The 24,015-nt window shown below is 32.3% G+C and overlaps 1 protein-coding gene across 8 annotated transcripts in view; it reads right to left on the minus strand.

Moving 5' to 3' along the window:
* The window catches only part of LOC145255000 (uncharacterized), a 471,291-nt gene that overhangs the window by 351,216 nt on the left and 96,060 nt on the right, over nucleotides 1-24,015 (minus strand). The window contains exon 1 of one of the 8 annotated variants that reach the window (XM_080113919.1): nucleotides 14,549-14,672. The exons of 6 other annotated variants lie outside the window; for them this stretch is intronic. The gene's annotated coding sequence lies outside the window, so the exon portion shown is untranslated. Of the gene's footprint in view, nucleotides 1-14,548; nucleotides 14,673-24,015 lie in introns of those variants that run through there. One more of the 8 variants, XM_080113934.1, reaches the window with a different exon arrangement.

The raw sequence follows: 24,015 nt of genomic DNA on the forward strand, positions 1-24,015 counted from the left end.
ATATTTCATACTATTTTTCGAGTCTTTGGCACAACTTGATCAAGGTTTGAACCCTGGTCTGTATCCAAATCTATTAGCACAGACGTGTCAAACTTGCGACCGATTGCAATAAGTTTGACCTTAAGTCATTCGATATAACAAGCTATAAAAAAAGACTTCATGATCAAAAACAAACCAAGGATATTATACAGATAGATTCTACCCTAGAAAACAACAATTATCTTGCCTTTGTCAGAAACATTGCTCATGGAATGTGAGGACTAAAGGAATAAATAAGGAAAGCAAGAGTTACTGTCTGAATGCAAATGACACTCGCATTCCAAGAATAGAAATATGATTTTAGAATTCCCATAATTTAAAAAATCTTGCTTACAAGTGCTTCAGTATTTCAATTGAACAGAAGTCGATTATTAAATAAGAATCGACAATTGATGGTGCTATTAATATTATTGTCAGTTATCATTTGGTCAGACTGTGTTCACCTCTTCAATCATTAAAATCAATATGGATTTTGAGCTGCTCGGATAATTATCCTAAAAGTAGTTGGAATTTGGGACTATATTGAACTAACACATAAACCATAAACCCGGTATTGCCCGGGCGTAAAACATGTAGAAAGATCTTGTGTAAATTTATCTATGTTTTATGTTTATTAATCTGATTTTTTTTTTTTAATCTAATAATCTAATATATCACTGTTTGTTAAGGTTAATAAAAAAAAAAACACTCAAGTATACGGTGTAGGTAGATCGGCAGTTGAATGATGATGAATACTATGAAAGGATTGAAAATATTCACATATCACCCACTGAAAACAGCCGATCTAGAAAACAGCAATTCTTCTCCCTTTATCAAATTAAAAAAAATTTTTTTACAAGGTGGTCACGACTTATCAAGGCCCGGAAGTCACTCGGGATAAGGGTTATTGCGTTTACAGTACGTTAGTGTTGAGATCTGATAAAGTGTTTTACTTAAGGGGGCGGTTCATCAGGAATTTGTTTATGCTGGACTTTGAAGACATCCAGGTTGTAGTGAGGTGGGAAACAGGCAGACGGAACAGAGTTCCACAGGCGTGCATGTCTAAGAAAGAAGCTTTGTTCATGGAATCTACGTTTTGGTTTTGGCACAGATAAAGAGTGGGGAATATTTTTGACAGTGGTTTCAGCTAGATAGGTGCTCCTTGTGAAAGATTGGCGAGGGGGGAACCAGAGATTGGAGCTCAGATGAGCATTTGCCATGGAAGTAACGATAAAACAAAGACAGGCTCACAATGTCTCCTGTGGGAGAGAGGTTGCAGGGAAAAAGACAAAAATCTTCCAAATCACACTCTTAGATCATTTGTAGACATTTATGCAGACGACACCACAATCTATAACAACACTTCAAAGGCCAACAATGAACAAGATCTTTCTAATCCTATCTCTTCTGATCTTGAGAATGTGGTGCAATGGGGCAAAAGGTGGCTGGTTAATTTTAATGCATCTAAAACCAAGTTTCTCTCTTTCCATCATCAACGTTCTGACTTCCATTTGGCCTCAACTGAAATGAATGGCTCTCGTCTTGAAGAAACACGATATTTTGACAAGCTTCTGGGACTGACCTTCACTTCTGATCATCAAATCTATTGCCAAGATCGCCAGAAAAATATTTATGTAACATGTATCAGGAATGTTAAGGTAGGAATGTTAAAACAAATAAGAATGTCAGAAGAACATAAACAATGGAGATGCTTTTAGTGATGGCATCAAATAATCTTAATGTTATGTTAGTTAATGACATAATGAGATAGTTTAGAAGAGACACGTACAGTTTTAGTTTAAAGTTGGGAGTCAGACTGGAAAAGTCGGACAATGTAGCATAAAAGATGTTGTCTCCGCATTTTGGAAGCCGGGAGAAACATGACCTTAGCATTACGTTATTAGAACTAATACCTTGCAGCTCTGATATGAAATCAAGAACAAAGCTATATCAAATATACAGCCTACTGTTGTTTGGTTTTCTTCGGAGGGAGATGGACTTGAATAATAAGAAAAGACGATAACATAACTGAGAGAGGTATGTTTTTTGCCTCTGTGCTACACAGACTGATGCTAACAAACTGTTTTATTGTAGGTGTTGCATACCCACACACACACATTGCACAAGATGGATGCTTTCCACACACATTGATCATGATAGACGCTTTTGTTGATACAGTTATACACACACCATCTATAATATAAAAGCTAAAATGTGTGTGTGTGTGTGTGTGTTTGTGTGCATTTTTTGTGTATGTCCGGCAAAGGCTTTTTGAGTGTGTGCGTGTGTGTGTGTGGGGGGGGGGGGGGGCTCCGGGCGGTTACTCTTTCTTAGAACATTTTATATAGTACCTAGATTATAATATATATGATTTACGAAAGGGGGTGGCGTGCATCTTTTATTTGGGTGAATTTTACATGCTATTTTCACTGTATTTTTTAGTCTCTGTGTGTTTATTTGGCTTTTCCGTATATAAGCGAAACTGAACCCGTAGCAAAATGAACCTGCATGGCACTCGTGCTCGGGACATCCAAAAAGCAATGAGGTTTTATCAATGTGACCAAAATCCGTCATATCAGACACTTGCTATTCATTTTAACACTCCCCTACTTATGGGGAGGTTTTCCCCAACATCTTGGGGGAAACTCAGACACTGGCTTGCAGCCAAAGTTAAGTTTCTCCATATGGCATGATGTTTAACCTCATTAAATTCACGCACCTGTCACTTAAGTTTTGAGTAGTTAAATTAAAACGCTTTTCATTCCTCTCCCTTCATGGCCAACAGGTAAGATACCAGTCTTTTTTTCCCTTCAAGTCAAGACTTAGGGTTCGAGCCTACCTTCCTACCAAAACTTTTTTCTTTTACACCTCCAAAACACCCAGGCACCCCCGCTAGTCTATAATATAAATCTCACCTGTTTGTTTAAGTGTATGAATGTATGTCTGCCTAAATCTTTCGACAGAGGCAACGGATTTTCACAAGATCGGTATCGTTTTGAAGCTCAATCCTTTGGACAACAAATATCGAAAAATTGGGTAAAAACATTAATTTCTTCACCCTTAACTGGGTACTTTTCTACAAGGAGGGGTTGCTTTTTTCGCCGATATTTTCAAAAGTAATCCCCTCTTTTCGATTTACTAGCCTTAATTTAAACCTACGTCATTTTCGGTTTGCCGATGGGTGCAATAGCAAAGACATGTTTTTGTTTTTTTTCACATTCTTTTCCTTCTTCACGGTACGGGTTCGAACTTGCCTGCCTACTACCACTTTTTTTTTTTTTTTTTTTTGCTCAACACACATCTCCGAACATCCAGGCAACGCTGGGTACTCAAGCTAGTCGTATATAGAGCAGGAATATGCAACATGAGGCTTAATTAGCTGGATGGAGTGTCAGTTGAATGATGAATATTATGAGAGGATTGAAAAAAGAAAATGATAATACAATTTGATTTCTTACAAGGATCTCATTATCTTCAGTTCAACAACTGGTTTACATGCTTGCATGTGCTGGACAGTCTGTGACAAGTATTTAGCATTGGATTTGGAGACTACCATATTGTAATCTGCAGAGAAGCAGTTCCATGATAATGTTCCCAATAGATGGGTAGGTCTGTTCTTGTTATGTTCTGTCTGACACTAGGCAGACAGAGGAAGAAAGTTTATTTTATTTCCCAGTAGAGAACGGTTTCAACATACTTTTACATAAACCTCTAGACATGTTTATTATCATTTTGTTTGTGCAGTAGTCATGGTAATAACAGTTAACAAAAGAATAAACAAACAATAAATAAAAAAATTTGCCATAATTCGTCTTCATTAAGAAGAGAAAGTCTTAAAATGACTTTTTTATTTTTGTTTTATACATTATGCACACTTCAAACATATAAAATAAAGAAATTAAATGCTTTTCTGATTACACAGACACTAAGTGCAAAAGAGGTGTTTTATGATTTAATTAAATGCAGCTAATTAGCGATTAGAAATTAGAATAGTAATTACAAGGAACCACAGAATTAATCTCGTTAACATTTGCCTTTCAAAACAATCTAAACGAACAGAGATCTGGGAATCAGAGTCATTCAAACAAGACTATAGAAATTAGTGTTGGGATGATTAATTGGATTTGGAATGGGAAAAATCAGAACTTTTGGGGAGTATTGGAATCGGTATTGGAAAAAGTTTTGTCCAATTTTCCAATACCAAAATAGATTTTTTTAAAATTGCTTATCGTTTGGCTTGTTTTACTTTAAAACTTAATTTTCAGTTGAGGGTGCTACTAAAATAACAAAAAAAAAAGTTAAATATTTATTGATTTTAAGTAGTGATGGGACCATTCCAATACTTTTCCCCTGATTCCGATACAATTACCGATTCCGTGCTAAATTCCCGATTCCGATTCTTTATAAATCTCTAAATATTTAACTATAGAAGTTATTATTTTCCCCGATTTTCGTAAAAACACAAATTAAATATGCAGATATTTTCCTAAACGTTAAAATACACTTGTGGAGGATGATCTATCAATTTTAACTTTATTGGTATTTTAAAATCAATAAATATTTATTATTTTATCATTATTACCAGCAATGGAAGATTTTGGTTTGAACAAAATCAAGTAAAAAAGACAAAAGAATCGATTTGGCCTCGGAAAATAGGCATCAATTTTTCTGATTCCGATAACTCCAAATCTGATTTTTCCGATTCCGATTAATCATCTCAACACTACTTTTACATCTTCAATAAACTAAAAATCTATATAATCACCTCTGAAGTGTATTTTTACGTTTGCAAAAATACATGCATATATTACATAGGTTTTACATCAACCTGAATATATATATAAAAAAAAAAAAAAAACTTTACAGCTAATTTTAAAAGAATCGGAATTGGTAATATCGGAAACGTCCCATCACTAATAGAAATAGATTGTAGATACGTCCATAGAGCTCAGTCCACTGGTCATGTTAAGACAGAAATAGTATTTTCAACGGTGTGTCATCCTCAAGTTAGAAATATCATCTACGTTGCATTTTGAAACGGACACATCAGAAAATATCCATTCTTGTTTTTAATATTTTATGACTTAGTTTCATGCTTGATGTCCTAAAAAGAAGGGGAAAAAAGTCTATCGGGATGCAAAAAGTGATTTGAAGCATCCACTGCCAGAACTTCCTGGATGACTTGATATTTTTGAAATACTCAATGATGCCTCAAAAGACAATAGTTACCCTCTGTAAAGGTAGCTGTGCATATAATTATGAGGCAAGGATTGCACAATCCTCAACCACACCTCTCCTGAATCAGCACAGCTTGAGTCCAGAGGCAAGGAGAAGTGCTATGCGACTGAAAACATTGCAGAGATAAGCGGAGAGCATATACAGCACCTGGAATCCCAAATGGTCACCTATCTTAGTACTGACACGGCTCAATGCTGCTTAACTAATGGGAACCGGTGTATTAACGTGATTATGCCGTAATATACTCTCACATTATTTTATTGACTCATCGCTTATCCAATAATAGACTTGGCATTTATTGCAGGAACCAAAATTGTAGTTTCGTTTTTGTTTTGTTTTTTTAAAATAAAGTTTCCATTCTTTAAAGCAGTAAGCATTTTTCTAACCTCAGCTTTTAAAAACTATGCAATAAGAGTTGTTGAAAGCATCCAGTTTCGAAATTTGGAACTTTTCTTTATTATATTTCTATTAGTCTGTCCATTACAATTTTTCTCAGAAACTACCTGGCTGATCTGGTTGAAATTTTGTATGTACCTTTGTTATGATAAGGTGCAGCGAACTAAGTATTATGGTGTTCTTTTTATGCACAGTTAGGGGTTAATAGGGATTAATCACCACAATACCATATTTACTCTAGAAGTTTGGCATAAAGCACTCATTCTAAGTCAACCGGCTATAACATTTGTCTGTTCTTAATGGGTTAAAAAGTCTAGTTTTTTTATATTCCTTGAAACTGGATATGCACTTTTTCATAAATAATAAAATAGAAAAATAAAAAAGGAATAAGCTACATTGAATGAAAAATTTCTGCTTAAAAGCATTAAAAATAATCAGGATATGCCAGCCATTCATCATTCTCCCAGTTCATGAAGTGTAGCTAAGTTGGAAATTCTTTGCAATCTTCTGACCAAACCAGAAGTGCATTATCAGTTGCCAATTTAATAAAAAGATTCTAATTATTTTCATAATTGGTTTTAGGTGCACTCTTATATCTTTAGAAGAGGCTTTGCCCGTCAGGCTGACACAAGTTTGAATTAGAATTTTTAGATGCAGTCTGTAATGCATGTGTTGAAATAGCATTTTTAGATTCAGTCTGTCACGCATACGTTTGAAATAGAATTTTTAGATGCAGTCTGTCACGCATGCGTTTGAAATAGCATTTTTAGATTCAGTCAGTCACGCATGCGTTTGAAATAGCATTTTTAGATTCAGTCGGTCACGCATGCGTTTGAAATAGCATTTTTAGATTCAGTCAGTCACGCATGCGTTTGAAATAGCATTTTTAGATTCAGTCGGTCACGTATGCGTTTGAAATAGCATGTTTAGATTCAGTCTGTCACGCATGCGTTTGAAATAGCATTTTTAGATTCAGTCGGTCACGCATGCATTTGAAATAGCATTTTTAGATTCAGTCAGTCACGCATGCGTTTGAAATAGCATTTTTAGATTCAGTCGTTCACGCATGCGTTTGAAATAGCATTTTTAGATTCAGGCGGTCACGCATGCGTTTGAAATAGCATTTTTAGATTCAGTCGGTCACGCATGCGTTTGAAATAGCATTTTTAGATTCAGTTTGTTCGTCTGTCACGCATATGTTTGAAATCAAATTTTCATTGTTAAACAGACTGACTGGTCTTATCTTAAGAATATCTGTTCTTGTACAAAATTACAAATTTCACACAGCCGATAAATATATGAACAAATAAACAAGAATCTGTTTATCCGCGAAGAACGTTTGCAAGAACATGATTCTTTAAAAGGGAAAGACTCCCTACAAAGTTTTTCAACAAAGAGCTACTATTGCAAAATGTTTTTCTAAGCTACGGGACATCGAAGTAGGGTACAACACAAGTAATCACTGGGCAGGGAAGAGGCTAGGTTGAAATAACAGCCATAAGTGTATCATTCTCATGACATCTAAATAATGGCCCAACGAATAGGAGAGTGTGGCAAGAATCCCTACAGCATTCTTCAACAACACATTAGTGAACCATGTTTTAAAAGAATGGTGAATATTTTTTAAGTCAATTTGGAAGAACTATCACAATATCGAATGATTTTTATGAATGGGGTATGTATGTTGGGAAGGAGGTCTCTATGGCTAAAGGTTTAATACTTATATTCCATTTTTGATAGTTCTTTTAATCACCCCAAAGAAAACCGCACTGACTGTGACCTTAAAGTGCATCCAATAGAGAGACTCATGTGGAGTTACCACTAACATCTAAATTGAAGTGTAGCTAAGTTGGGGGGGGGGGGCAAAAAAAAGTGGTAGTAGCGGAGGGAGGTCAAAACAACAGTAGGCAGAGGTGTTAAGAAAAAAAAGTGTTAGTAGGCAGGCAGGCTTGAACATGTAACGTCAAGGAGAAAAAAAAAAAAGCTTAAAAAAACGTGACGTCTTAGCCGATGTCTATTCTCCAACCAGAAGTTCAAAATGTTGAAATTAAGTATAGTCAACCAACCGATATGATGATTTGCGAAAATGGCAACACAAAAACTGACCCCCTCCTTGTAGAAAACTGCCCAGTTGAGGGTTAAGGAATGAATGTTTTTGGCCAATTTTTCGATATTTGTCATCCGAGATATTGAGCTTCAAAACAATACCGATCTCGTTAGGATCTGTCGTGTCTGTCGAAAGTTTTTGGCAGACATACATACATACATACATACATACATACATTCACACAAACCAACGATTGAGATTTATAACAGACTAACGGGGGTATCCGCCATTGTCCAGGTGTTTGGAGGTGTGTGTTGGTGGATGGAGGTGGGGTGGGGGTAGATCAAAACAACCCTGTTAAAAAAAAAAAAAAAAAAACGTTGGCCGGGTGTTTGGAGGTGTAAAAGAAAAAAAAAAAAAGTTTTAGTAGAAAGGTAGGCTTGAACCCTGAACCTTTGACGCAGAGGTGGAAAGGAAATGGAAAAAAAAACCTGCGCCCTAACCATCTCGACGACGGGAACAGATGAATTGATAAGTGTGTTAAGTTGACGTTTATAAACAGCAATTAGCAGGTGCGAGAACATCAAGTTGCGTGATGTTTGACCTAGTTTTGCGCTGGAAGCCAGTTTCTGTTTTCCCCGCTACGCGGCGATCAAAAAATATCTCGAAAATAGCTTGTAAACGTCGGGTAAATTAAAGATAACTGCGACCTGAGTTCCTTAGTCGTAGATATTATTATTTAGACAGCATATAAAAAGTTTTAAGAAGGAGCGACCTAACTGAGGACGGCCAAAAAAGCCTTTTGTAGACATACAGAAAAAGTGAACACACATACATACATTTTTACTTTTATATATATATAGATTACTCCTAACAAAGTGGTAGTACTTGTCAACCCCTATCTATGAATTATATAGAATATGTCCTGGGTAAGACTATAAACTGCCTCAGACAATTTGGGGCAAGGTATTTGATCCCTATCCCACAACAAAATTCATCTTTCAAAGTCCTTTTTTCTACTTACTATATTTCCCAACCCTATCAGCTACTCAAGGTCTCTGTATTATCAACCGTTCTGACTATGATGTAAAACTTCATCCAGTGATTACACCCTAATTTAGGGAGTACATGTTAGGATCCCATCTATTATATAAATAGAATTCATCGATTGCAGATTACAAAATCACACATACAAAACAATTTTATCAAAGAAACATTTGTATAAAAAATTATTGAATACTTAAAAAAAATTAATATATTTAAAACTTCAAGCATTTTAAAAATCTTTGTTTTATAGGATTATTTCCAGCCCTGTGGGTTTAATTAACAATTTAGTTAATGGTGTTACTGATACAAACAACGTTAACACAAATGCAGCATGATAAAAATTGTTAGATAATAAAGGCTAGAAAAGGGCGAACTGATTGGAAGTAATAAACTAGGAATGATTGATACCTGCAGGGTTAGAAAGGTGATCTCTGTGAATAAGCAAAAATTAAAGATCTGACGTCATTTCCTTTAAAGTGCATCACTGTGGCCTCATGTTTCTATAAGATTTCAAATCGAGTGGATGAAAAATGTAGGCGAGTGACACAATGGTCCAGCACAATGGGAATAAAATATCTATCTCTCTTAGTCAAGTGTATAACTATCATCATCTCTCTGAGTTCTATAAATGTTATCAGATTTTGAATAAGTTTTTCACATGAATAAAAGCCTCTATCCAAACAGAAGATACTATTCTACGATTTGATCAAAGACGATGAAGATGAAACACAGGATTCCAATAAAAAGGTGTATAATGAAATTATACACACCTAGTGTTTATTATATACTAGAGTGAGTGCCCAGTGTTGCCCGGATGTTTGGAGGCGTGTGTTGAGCAAAAAAAAAGTGAAGTCTTTGCCGTTGCATCCATCGCCAAACCAAAAGTGACAAAGGTTTAAATTAAGGCTAGTCAATCAAAACGAGGGGATGATTTTAAAAAATATCGGCTAAAAAAGCGACCCCTCCACGTAGAAAAGTGACCAGTTGAGGGTGAAGGAATTAATGATTTTAGCCAATTTTTTTATATTTGTCGTCCGATGGGTTGAGCTTCAAAACGATACTGATCTCATGAAAATTTGTTGCATCTGTCGAAGGTTTTAAGCACACATACATACATACATACATACATACATACATTTAAACAGACAGGTGAGATTTATATAATAGATGTGTGTGTACTTGGGCAACATTTATTCTAAATTAATACTTAATTTAATATTTTGGGTTCGGCGAAATTATCAGTTTTAGTAGGGAGTATTGAAAACATAAAAAATGGAAACATTCACTCTTTAATATCAACTTGTTCAAGTTTTAGGTTGGAGTTCAGTCTGTAATGCAAGTTTAACATAAAAATCATCTTTCAACTGCTGATATTTCCTCTTTTCACTGCACTATAAAATTGTTATAACTTTGAGGAAAATAGGTTTGCATTACCATATTGATTGAGCATTAAATACAGAGATGGAAAAAATCAGTTCAATCTTTAGTAGCATGTTCAGTTTGCTGTGCAAATTTAATATACCCACCTCTCCATCCCATCCCTATTAAATTGGAAAAGGTATTTGTAAGCAGAATTTCTTGACTAACGATTGGTCAAAAAGTTAACGAGCGGGACCATTTTTCATTAAACTTACGCAGAAAATTGATCCTATTCACTGATAACAATTCAATAATAAAATTTTAATCTGAAATTTTGTTGCTTAATCTTATTTAGTTAAACTAGTATTTAATTTACAATTAAACTAGTATTTCATCAAAACTGTAGTTGGTAAATTTATTGTGAACTTTTAATACAATTTTTTCAATAGAATTTATGAAAAACTAAATTGCCTAAGGGATAAGATACTGCATTCTTAAGACATTTTGTAAGAAGTAAAAATAACTGTTGTATATATTAAGGAGCACCAGAAATAATGTGGGTTTATGGAGGGGCCTTCTATTTTTATTTTGAGGTTAGAATTGCTGAGAAAAGAGTAGGGCAGTTAGTATGAAAGGAACTTTAAAATATGAATGAGCACAAATAGATTACACTAGCTACATTTATCTGGTGTTGCCCAGAATACAGTAAAGTCATTTTAATGTTGGCACATTTTTAAACTTATAAAGAGGAATAGAAATAAAAATTTTAATTTTCAAAAAGGTAGACAACTATTATATTCTTTAAGATAAAATATTTATCTCCTTGTTGATTTTTATTTTTAGGTGATTATTTAAAAATTTGTGATATAGGCTGGACTAAGTAATTTTCAAAGTAAACTGTAACAAACTACATTATTATACATATTGGTAATAACATTGCACAACAAATGAAAATTAGCTTGTCCAAAGCAAAGATAGATTTGTCAGCTTAAATGCTATTTGGGTCTGACATTCAGTTTTGGACAGTTGTCCTTTTTCTTTTTTATTGTTACTAGTTTTATGCACCCAATGTTGCCCAAGATGCAATGTTTTAGTTTTTAATTTTTATTTGTTTGCACATGCAATAAAAGGTAGACAACGTCTATTATATTCTTCAATTTAAAATAAATTATCTTCATTGCTGATTTTTCAAAGTAATTATTTAAAAATATTTCATATTAGCAACCATCTAGACTAAATAATTTTTTGAATAAATTGTGGTGAAGTACGTTATAACATGCTACAACAATAAAAAATAAAAATTGGCTACTCAGAAGTAAAGTTGGATTTGTCAGCTTAAATGCTATTTGGGTCTGACTTTGAAACTGACAAGATAGCCGTAAATATTAGATATATTATTTACTCTTTTTATTCTCATCTTAGTTAATATATTTACAATGTTTCAATCAATATAACCGCTGACCTTCATCATGTGGAGCTTTTCGAAATCAAGAATTAATCCATAGGAGTAGATTGTTCTCATTTCATCACCCATGATTGATTAAAAAATGTTAATTTTATGTTATTCTTCATTATTATGACCTTTAACAAGCCGAGCATGCGGGGTCTCCCTCCACAAGTGTAAAATTTACTTTCGCCATGACTAATGTTTGTGTAAATTTTTTTTTAAATCCAAGGTGTGGTTATTGAGAAAAGTGCGAGCAAATTAACTAAATTTGGGGGCAATTTTACTCCTATAATGGTGCCTAGGGGGGCAACCAGAGTTATCCCAGAAAATCCGTTTTGGCAAAAGTTTACTTTCACCATGACTAATGTTTGTGCAAAAAAAAAAAAAAATTCAAGGCATGGTTATTGAGAAAAGTGCTAAGAAACAAATGGAGAAATGGAAAGAATCCCTGCTTTGTCAAGGGACCAAGAAGGATCAAACATTAAGCTTCTAGAAGACTTATTTGTAACTGATTGTTAATGGATGCTTTTTAATCGTTCAGCCAAATAAATAAATATTTCTACCTGGTCATGGCTGACAGAATAAGTGATTTAACATCCCCATCCACCCTCATTACGATTCCATTCTGGTTCTCAATTTTGAAAAGATTTACCTGAAGATGGTCAAAGGTTACATTGATTGAAACGTGTTTATAACAATCAAAATGAGAATTATTCAAATAATATAAATTGTCAATTTATGTTTAAAATAAAGAAAACAAATTTATGGTTGACTAGATGTACCTGGCATTACCTGGTATTAAACGTAATGTTAAATTCCTTAAGTTAAAAAACAAAACAAAAACAAAAAAACAGAAACTGAGACATGTGCATCGGAGTCTTGTTTTTTTTTTTTTAACAGTTCACTTCTTGTAAGTAAAAAAAAAAAAAAAATACTCGATCTAAGATCGAAACCAAAACCTAAAAACAGTGAATCAATCGCGATAACCATTAAGCCAGCTTGACAAGTGTTTTCAAACCTACTTATTTTCAACATAATGTCAACGATTCATGCATGCATAGTCATGAAACAACTGACAACCAAATAAAAATTTGAGGATCCTGATGTACCAAATTTTTCAATTTTGAATCCTTAATAGCCCTTTTCTCCAGATGAAAACAGATTAAAAAGCTTTCCACGTGTCTGAATACTCTATATACCAAATTTCAAGCCTGTAGATCGAACATTCTTTGAGTATATAGGTTGAGAAGTGTCCTCACACACGCATTCTCACTTCTATGAATATAAACATTAGAGTGAAGGAATGACAATTTAAATTTACCATATTTGTTTTGCACAGAGAACACACACCTGCTCATTATGTTTAGAGGGTCGAGGAAATAAAATACATGGACATTTTTCTTTTGTTTTTGTATGTTTAGTTTTTGGGTAAAACATATTATGGAACAGGTAAGGAGTCAGAGTTACGAGTTTTCAATTTTCGCAGGAGTTTTTTTTTATTATTATTATTATTATTTTTTTTTTTTTTTTTACTTCTGATGCCAAAAGACATACAGTACCTGGAAGCATGAGGAAAACAGAACTTGCCCGCTCGTAATTATGTGTATTGATTTTTCATATATTTTTTTTAGGATATTGTTTACTGAACGTAACTAGAAAACATGAAAAAAACAAGCATTACGTATAGAATATAAAAAAGGATGAGGAAAGAAAACATTTAAAACCCATTACTCTAAATATATTATTATTCCAGATTAATATTTTCCAGAGGTGAAATAACCAATGAACTTTTAACGAGGTTCATACAAGAGTGCTCAATACCGAAGTTGGGCAAGATGATATACCTTTTATTTGTTTTACAGGTACTTGTACAGTTTAATCAAGACATTGAAAAATGAAAATATCGAAGAAAAAAAAAAAAAAAGGTTATATTGTACGTATCCGTTATGGAATGAAGTTCTCAGAAAAAAAAAAATTCACTTAATTTCATCAAGTAGTCTTTTTCTTTTTTTCTTTTTTTACAATGAAAAAACAATTTGTTAAGATACCGAGCAAAAGGTTCGATTTTTAGGAAGAAAAGCTAGTATTAAAGATGGGGAGAAAGTGTCAGCGCTTTAAATTGAGTTATCTCCCCGTGACGTGTTCAAAAAATTCCAAGATGTCTACCTTCAACGTGCTGTCATAAAAAACGTGTTTTTCCGCTGTAAAAAAATAAAAAACTACTTGATCAAATTAAGTTAATTTTTTTTCCGGAGATCTTCATTTCAAAACGAATACGTACAATATAACATTTTTTCAATATTTTCATTTTTTAACGTCTTGATTAAACTGTACAAGTACCGTTTTATGTCACTATAGATTCATGAGTGTTCGTGAATGTCTAGCAACATATAAATGCTTTTGTAAAACAAATAAAAAGTATATATATATATATATATATATATATATATATATATATATATATATATAAGAGGATTAGAACAACAGTCTAAAGAGCAGAGTTTATTTTAATGTATTAGCAAACGCATTAATATAATTAAAAGAAAACAGTGCTCGTTGTAATGTAGATATATAATAAGCTCGATAGGCATAGATATCCTAGAGCTATTTTAATATTGAGTAAAATGATTGATAATTTATAATTAAAAATCGGTTTCAAAAGGAAGAACAAACAAAATCAATAAATTGTACGGTCGTTTCGGAAACGATGTTTTTTATTGAGACAGACAATACGTCTTGGACAATAATTTTATCATTTGATTTTATAAAACAAAGTCTCCTCATCAGCAAAAAGAGTGGTGGGGGTTTAAAGACACCAAAACTAAAACTAGCATTTTTTAAGTAAGGCAGATATATTTTTTATATGCCTGCCTTTACAGCCCGTAAGTATCATCGTCAAGCCATTCATTAGGATATCACACACACACACACACACACACACACACACACACACTTTGTTTTGCAAGAGGGAGGCGCGTAAGAGTAAGAGTGCTCACCTTTGAGTTGCTCTTCGTATTGATGAATAGTTGTACAAAGTTTCTTGAAAAAAAAAAAATACCTTTGCTATTTTCTGGTCTTCAATAAGGTGGTAATATAAATATTCCAGAAAAGTCCATTTTTTTTTTTTTTAACCGAAAATTTCAACACTTCTAATACATTTTTTGGTCCAAAGAGGATGACAGGATCAAAATGAAGAAAAAAAAAAAAAAAAAAAAAAAGGGATGCGGCGGCTGCTGCTGATATCAGAGACTGTGTACTGTGTGTGGAAGTGGGTGTTTGTAATGAGGGAGGAGGGCGCTTCAACAACACATACACTAAGAGAAAAAGAAAAACACTTGTGGGCAAAAATTCCTTACATCTATTTATTTACCTCAGGTATTTTGTAAGTAGGAAAAAAAAAAAGATTATCTTGGCAAAAAGACAGACTTTGCAAGAAGTGATGAGGACAGAAAGATTTTCCTGTACCCCCCCCCCCTCCCGCTCTCCTTTTCTATTCTTGTTTGCATAAGACAGAGGTGGGCGGAGGGTTGAATTATTAAGATTTTTTTTTTAAATAAAAATATAAAAAGAAAAGAATCCTGGAAGCCCAACCAAGAGGGAAAGCTTGGTAAATTGTAGTAGTGGTAGTAGAAGCAGTACCAGTAGCAATATTAGTAACAAGAGAATGATTACACTAAGAAAATTATATATATATATATATATATATATATATATATATATATATATATATATATAATTATTATTATTATTATTTATTCGAGGGTAAACAGTTACATATGGTCGCTACAAACAGTCATCTGTTTCAGTCAATGAGACTTCATCAGGCGACCCTGAACCATTCGACGCCATAGAAAAAAAGAATATATATAAATAGAATGTAGTGAAGGCAAGAGCATTCCGTTATTCCATCAAGGAAGAATGTTAATCTAATGATACGATTATAGAATTAGACTCTAAAAACCTTGTGACCTGGAGAATTACTATTGGATTAAAACACACAAGCATTTCACAGGATGCGATTCTAAATTTAAAAAACAAAACGTACAGAATCAAATCCATCTTTTAAAGAGGGTAAAAGGCACCACTGATCACTAACATTTTTAAATAATAAAAACATTATGACAAAATAACATTTTGCAGTTATTACATTATTATTACTGATTTTTTTTTTTTTTTTTTTTTTTTTTAAAGAGGGCTGATTATTCATGTTATTTAAAAAATTTTTTTTTTTTTTTTTTTAACTACCGTTCTCATCTTGAGGTCCTGGATATGACCTTAAACTATATCCAGTGGTGAGGCCCCAGCTTGCGGGCTTTGGGGAGTGAGGAGCCACCCTTTAATTGCCATTGCTCCCAGGTCCACTCTGACCCAGAGTGGTAGTACCTGTTAGGATCCCAACTATGGGTTGAATAGAAACCGACTTGAAAACAACAAATATATTCTATTAAAAAAAATTTTCTTCAAAATCTTTGGATTCGGCATTAAATAACCTGAAAAGGGGTTGATATGCCGTAAGACAAAAACAACTAACCAACGTTCTCATCTTGAGTGTCATTTGCACCACATTTCAGTCGATGTAACCTCCAACCTTCTTGAGTCTATCTTGTCGAAATCCAGAATGGAACCGTTTATTTAATTCATGGGGGTAGCATGCTCTAGTTCTGTCAATCATGACTGGATAGAAACCCTAAGCAATTAGCAATTGTATTCTTCAGTCTTCCACACCGAGGATTGAAACTTCAACCTCCAGAAGAAGGTCACCTTTACAACTGAATTTTTTTAAGTACTCTAACCACTGTGTCAAGGGTTCGCAAAATTCAGAAGTGAAAATGACATTCTTCCAAGGTTCAATCCTCGATGTGGGCGACTGAAAATACAATTGCTAATTACTCAGGATTTCTATCCAGTTATGGTTGACGGAACGAGAGCATGCTACCCCTATGATTAAATAAAAGATTCCGTTCTAAATTCTATGCAGATTTTCCCCGAGTTTGACAAGATACATCTGAAAATGGTTGGAGGTTACATCGCCTGAAACATTGTAAAAATGACACTAAAAGATGAGAAAAGTAGTTTAAAGAATCCAAATACGGATTTTGCAGTTAATATAAATAAACATTTTTCATTTGTTTTGTGGAGGTACGTAAAATGGCTTTAAAATGAGTTAGAATTTTACTTGCAAACTAGAAATACAATTTAAGATCAACGATCAATTTTATCCTAAATCTGTGCAATTTCGATTTTTTATCCTAAATCTGGTCAATTTCGAAATAAAGTTCCTGCAAAAAAAAAAAAAAAATGTAAGCATTTAACCATAAGGCATTTGTAACCATGTCAACAAGACGGTCATCTTGAAAAGTGGCCTTTAAATCAGTCAAATAGCATTTTTTTTTTTTATTAAATTATATTACATGTAGCTTTTACACACACACAAAAATCATCTTCTAAAGTAGAGCCATTTCATTCTCCATTTTTTTTTTTTTTTTAATTGTCTATTGCTAACGGTTTTATGACCATGGCATAAAAAAAAAAAATTTTTTAACAATCAAGAAGGTAAATCCCTAAATTACAACTTTAATTCTATAGTTGTTTCATTCTGAGCAGAATTTCTTTTAAAATTTCCCCTTATATAGCTAATATTAACTTTTTGCATTGTAGGTAAAAGCTAGGAATAAACTTTATTAGATGTATACGCATTTCCATAAGGAGGCTTTGTTTGTCAGTAGTTTCACGTTTCAATTTCAAATCAGAAAATGTTTATTCACTAAACGTACAGATTAAAAGGACGCATCTTAAGAATATTGTTTTCTCTTTTGAAATTAAAAGAAAATTTGAAAAAAGAGAAAGGGAAAATATATTTTTAAAAAAGAAAAAAAAAGAGCCCAAATCTTTTCACTGATCAAAAGATAAGTAAGCAACACACAAAAATAATTATAAAAAAGCGAGGATATGAAGGTTTTAATTTTTTCTTTTCATAAAAATAAATAAAAATTAAGATTCTTTCTTTCGCCATTAAAAAAAATATCAATAGAAGTAGTAACTAGAGCATTAATAATTGAATATTTTTTTGTTTGCTTCAAAGAAAATAAGGATATTTTTTAAATACATCAAAGAAATTAATTTTAATGCATTGAAAATATAAAACTTTTTTTTTTGAGGAAACATATCAGAATTAAAGGAAATAAATATTAAAAAATATTTGGTTCAGAAAATCTAGTTAATTTTTCTGTATTTAGCATTCTTTTCCAAACGTTAAAGCCAAAAATAATAATAAAAAGGTTATTTTTTTATCAATACAAAATACAGACTTATCTTCCAATTTTTTAGATTTTGACTTCCAAAATTTAAATGATACAAATATCACAAATTTAAAAGAAAACAAGCATTCTTTATAAAAACTGCTAAAAAATTAAAACCTTGGATAATCTTTTAGAATGTTTGCAGTTATTTTATAAAAAAAAAAGGTAATTCTATACTTCAATTAATATCTGCAAATGTTTTGTTTAATACCGAAGATGAAAAAAAAATCATGTTCAACAATTAAGTTTATTAAATAAAGTTTATCTGTATAACGCTCTCTATTATTTATCAAATAAACTTAAATACATGGTTGTTGTTGTTGTTATAATAATAATAATAATAATAATAATAATAATAATGATAAATAACATATTGAGCTGCGAAATCAAAGATGAATAAATTTGAGCAAATTCAATGTTTTAAGTGTCAGTGAAAATTGATATCTGGAAAAAAGTATATAAAAAAAGAAAACTATCGAATTTAGTCGCCAAATTGAGCTAGAAGTCAGAGAATTAGGAGATAAGCAGAGGCTGGGATGTTCTATTGTGCTTAGATGGAAAAGTTAATTCTCTTGGTTCTGATTGTGTACTAGTCCACGAGTGCACATTCTAGAGTATAAATACTCTTATTGAAGAAAGTATTTATTTGTCAACTGAATGACAGTTGGGGTTCAATAAGTCATTTCAATTCTATAGCAACCGTTTAATGTTTCCAATTTGAGTTTGATATTATTTCCTGTGCATTTTTATCATAGATCACTAGGAGGCAACAATAAAAGTTTAAGTACCATTTTTGACTGAAAATATATATCTGGTAAGTTATTCATCTTTTCTCTAGGGCAGGAAGATTAAACAGAAGATCAGGAAAGTGAGATTTAAAAAGCCTAGAGAGAAAGAGCCAACTGGGCAAACAAAAATTATCTGTGCAGCCCTGTTAGCATTCTCAGAGGCGTCTCGGGTGATTAGCAATAAACTAACCCTTTGAAATTTTCAATGTTTATTAATAATTAATAGTTAAACTACAATACATATTTTTAAATGTTAAACTGTACATTTTTTGAGGTCATTCAACTTTATCCATTCTCCATCATTTACAGGACCAAATATTATTGCTTATAGCCATTATAATACTCCATGATCACCTTTTTGCAAAACAATAACACTGTGCATTAAATTTTTTCAAATTTTCATTCTCCAAAAAAGAAAAGTTATTTTTGGTAGAAATTGAAATATTGATTTTTTTAGGTTTTAACCTATTGATGACAAAACCACAGAATCTGACTGGTTTAATTTTATATTTAAGAAATGTTTATGATGTATAACCTGACTTAAAAAGTGAAAAAAAAAAGGTACAATATTAGTATTTGTAAAAAGTAATCTGTATGTGGGCATGCAGAAATAAATTCTATTCTTATTCACCAATGTTCGTTTGCTTTCTTCTTAGCTTAATATTGAAATGTCCATTGCTGCTTGTCATTATTGAAAGTATCGCCATTTTAAACAGAACGAGTTTGGTCACATTTTTAAAACATTATTCCGATAGATTAATTTTAAAATATCAGAAAATCAAATAGTCTTACAAAATATTTCATTAATTTTGACTTAATTCTGAGTGGGATACCATTTTAAATTAATCCTGATTAGGATACAATCTTTTCTGAACAGAAATTGAATAGAGATGAAATACTTTATTGTAAAAATATAACCCAAGTTTGCATAAACAGAACTGAAGAACTGAAATAAAATATTGAATTTATAAGAGAACCTATTGATGACCACATGAGAATTAAACTGGTTGTTTTTTATTAAAGAGATATGATGAAAATAAACCTCAACATAATAACAGTTGAACCAAGACAGCAGACCCTAAATATGCAAAGAGATTTAATAAATAGATAATATCAAGTAGCTGGCAAACAATGACGAAGGATTAAAAAAAAATTGATTCTATTATGTCTGAATGATACATGTTATCTGTTTGATAATCACCCAAGAATGATCAATGGACAAAGTAGCTTCCTTCAGTGTTGAAAGACTATGGATACCCACTGTAAGGATGCCTGCACGTGGAATTTTTGTGGCAAGAGTTGCGCAATTTCCAACTACAACTCTTCCGAGTCGGCATTATTAAATACCAATGGCAAGTGGAGGTTCAGGACAACTGGAAATAACACCGGGATAAGCGGAGAGCACATACAGCACCTAGAATTCCCAAATGATCACCCATCTGGTGCTAGCCAGGCTCAATGTTGCTTAACTTTGGTGATCTGACAAGAACCGGTGTGTCAACGTGATTATGCTATATGGACAAAGTATAACCTTTAATACATTTATTTAACAACTTACAGATTACATGGTAATGTAGAAGCCACTAGATCTATGATGATTAGAGCTATGACAACAGAATATTCTTATTGTTTTGACTCAAGTATATATCTGACAGTTAGACACAGCTAATTAACTGAGAACCACATCACTCTATATAAAAGCATACAAGATATCAACGGATACACTCAAGAATCAAAACAATGAAAAGAATATGCTGTTGTCCTAGCCCTAGTGATGATTCAAGTTTGATGGAGATTATTGTTACCTTTCAAAACAGACATGATGGCCTCTCCTACAGTCACTCTCCCTTCTCCAGCCCAAGGGAAATAACTATTATTTATTTTTAGGTGTACTTAATAGATTCCCTATCTCAAAAGTGAGAAGTCAATTGAAAAAAGTGCAACTCCCGAGTGTTGTAAAATACCTGTCACATTCCCATAAAAAATTGTTGACCATGGTTCTTACTCGGAACCTATCTTTCCCAATCACGGAATGGTTATATAATCACATTACAAAATACTAATTAGTCTGCAAGAATCATAATTTCTCACTAGATTCCATCAAATTGGTCACAAAGGAACAGAAAGTGAGAGGAAATATCATCAACGCCACTCTACAAAATATTTTCCAAAATAAATGGAATGGAATGGAATTCTAATTAAATACCCGAAGGATAAACTAATTGGAAAGCAAATCCAAAATTAAAAAGACAGAATCTGATTTGGGAATTAGAAACTCATTTCAGCGAAACTATTTTGAGACATTTACAGTGATTGAAAATATCCTATATATTAGATTGAACTAATCAGAAAAGTTGGAAGGGAGGGGGAAGTTCTATCCAATAATTATTAATGTACTCGAAAAAAAATGTGACATGTTAACGTTGGTTCATCTATTAAGCTTGGTTAGATTATTTTAACCCAGAAAGAGTGAGTTTATAAAACCAGTTAAATATTTAAAAGAAAGATAAAATTATAAAATTAGTCCCCCTCTCTCTCTCTCTCTCTTATATATATATATATATGATGATCCCTTGAAAAATAAAAAAATAAAAAATAAAATAAAAAAATTTGGTATTATAGTAAATTTGAGAGAGTTGATGCAGTGATTGCAGGTGATTAAATGACTTACTGACTAGATGTTTTTTTTTTTTTAACGAATGATAAAAAATAATTTTTTGTATGGTTTCAAATGTTAAAAACTTCAAAGAATTATATATATATATATATATATATATATATATATATATATATATATAGAGAGAGAGAGAGAGAGAGAGAGAGAGAGAGAGAGAGGGGCAGACAGACAGGTAAACATTAAATAATATTACTATTCATGACTAGCAAGGAGATCTGATGAAGGTTCTACACTTCCAATACTTTTGTCATTAAAATCGGCAAAATTGATCAATTGCCTGTTCTAGTCGAGAACCCACTGTGGTGCACAAGAGGAAGCTTCACATATCTCCCCACGGTGACAGTCTACAATATATTGTAGTGTACATTGCATTGTGGAGAACTTACTGTTGATTCTATAAAATTATCTTTATATAATGGCTTGAATTTAAGTTTAAAATGAAAAAGTCAAATATCATACTTGAATTGTGCTCTAAATAGAAACATTCATTTTGAATGCTCCCCCTATCATATATCAAAGAACCTACTGTTGATTTCATATGTTGGGCTTTCTGCTTGTGTGATGATAAAACTTCTCAAATAAAATATACTTGTGATGTTAGGCTGTATAAAGGTGTTAACTTTGGTCCAAATTGGGCGGTTCCTTTTTTTTAATCAGATTTTTTCGATTATCGATTTCCATATTTATTGGAGACATTCCAATACAAAAACCTATCTAAGAACACTCTCAGACACGTATATTTGTGAATTTTTTTTTCTTTTTAAATCAGAATGGCCGTTTCGGAGTCTATAGGGAATGAACTCTCACACACATACACACACAACATGCCTTTTATATATAAGTAGAGACATTCCTTTGATTTATGTTAGACTATTCCAATCTTTGTTCTTTTTCACTTTTGATTTAACAGAGAGAGGCAAACGGGATCAGGAGTGATAGATACTGTATGAAATAAGAGCAGGAAATGGGCCAAACAACAAGTGAAAGAGGAAAAAAGTGGTAGATAGCAAGTTTGTAAAACAATGTGTTGCTTGGACAGTTAATTACAAATAGCAGCTAATTAGGACAACTAAAAAAAAAATGTTTTTTTTACTCTCAAACATTACTCAATGCAAAACTAAGGACTATTTTAACATTTATATAGGGAAACTAAAGGTTAACTCAGCTTTATTATAACAGATCAATTTATTTTAATTTTCAATGGGATGAATAATAAATTAAGGTTTAAAATTATCAAAAAAATTTGCTACAGTGCTTTCACTGAGTATAAAAAATGTATATTCTTATTCAAACCAGCATGAACCATACTAATAGACACGATTCGATTATTTTTTTTTTACTACCACCATGTCTGCATTCCATCTCTGATAATATAAGAAAAAAATTTTTTTGCCTTGACAATCAAGTTCTATTTTCGAACGCCAAGTTAAAATAAATTAATTTTATTTTAAATATTGTTTTCCAAATTTAAATATTTTCCTATGACAATGTTTTAAAATAGGTTCACACACACACACAAAAAAAAAAAAAAAAAAAAATTTACCGGTTTCGTCCGGATCAACAAACCTAACTGTTACACATTCTCGTAAAAAAAAAAAAAGAAAAAAAAAAAAAAAAAAAAAAAAAAAGACTCAAATACATCAATATAAATAACTTCAGCATGGCTAGTTTAGATACTATTCCACTAACATACCTATAACCGAATAACTCTGATGAATTTATCTTATTAAGTCCAAAATAAAGCTCTCCTCCTGAACATCCATTCCCTATAGACTCCGAAACAGCCATTCTGATTTAAAAAGAAAAAATTCACAAATATACATGCGATTTAATCACACAACAATGCCATTTTATGAGGGATCTTCTATTCTTTTTAAGTGTGATTGCTAATTGCATCGTTATGATGACTGAACTTATGCATTCATGACCTGAAAGTTTCATCTTTCGGTTGCAGATATTAACGGTGTGAGACTAAGAAAGTAACTCCTGTTATGAACGTGCATCAGAAGCAGAGCTGCATCATTGAATTCCTGACAAAAGTTCAGTGAGAATGTGGTGACTATGTAGAAAAATAAATTCTGGAGCACAAAAGGTTGCTTGTTTTAATGATACTACTTCCGTCTTCATAGCTCTTGGACTTTTAGAGTAAAAAAAAATAGGTTTTATTTTGGGAATTACTCTCATACTTTTAATGACAAATTATACAAACAAAAATTTTGATTACTCGTGGATTCGCCTTCTAGGGACGTCCTTACCCATCTTTTCTTGGAATTTTAGTGAATGGACCCTTCAAATGCATCTTATCCCCAAATTCCCATTACTTTAGATATATTGATCATACATCCTTTATCTATCAACATCATGTTAATCTCCCTAACGTTGCCGATAAGCTTAATAAAGTTGAACACACCATTTTCTTCACCTCCGAATTAGATAAAAATTGTATCCATAATTTCCTTGGTATTACCCCAAAAAAAGCCCAAACAACCTAAACTTCTCAATCTACAGAAAAAAAAACTCAACAAAAAAAATGATCTTATAAATTTCTACTCTGACGACAACAATAAAATATCCGCAATAATCACAGGCTTTTTCCTCAGAGTTCTTAGAATTTGTAGCCCTACAATAATGAAACTGATATCTTACAAAGCTTTAAAATATCTTCAATGTTTCATCCATAATGTTAAACGCAAAGCCTT

The sequence above is a fragment of the Euprymna scolopes genome, chromosome 3 (genome assembly GCF_053919585.1).
Source record: "Euprymna scolopes isolate OS-2025 chromosome 3, ASM5391958v1, whole genome shotgun sequence".
In the NCBI taxonomy this organism is placed as follows: Eukaryota; Metazoa; Mollusca; class Cephalopoda; order Sepiida; family Sepiolidae; genus Euprymna; species Euprymna scolopes.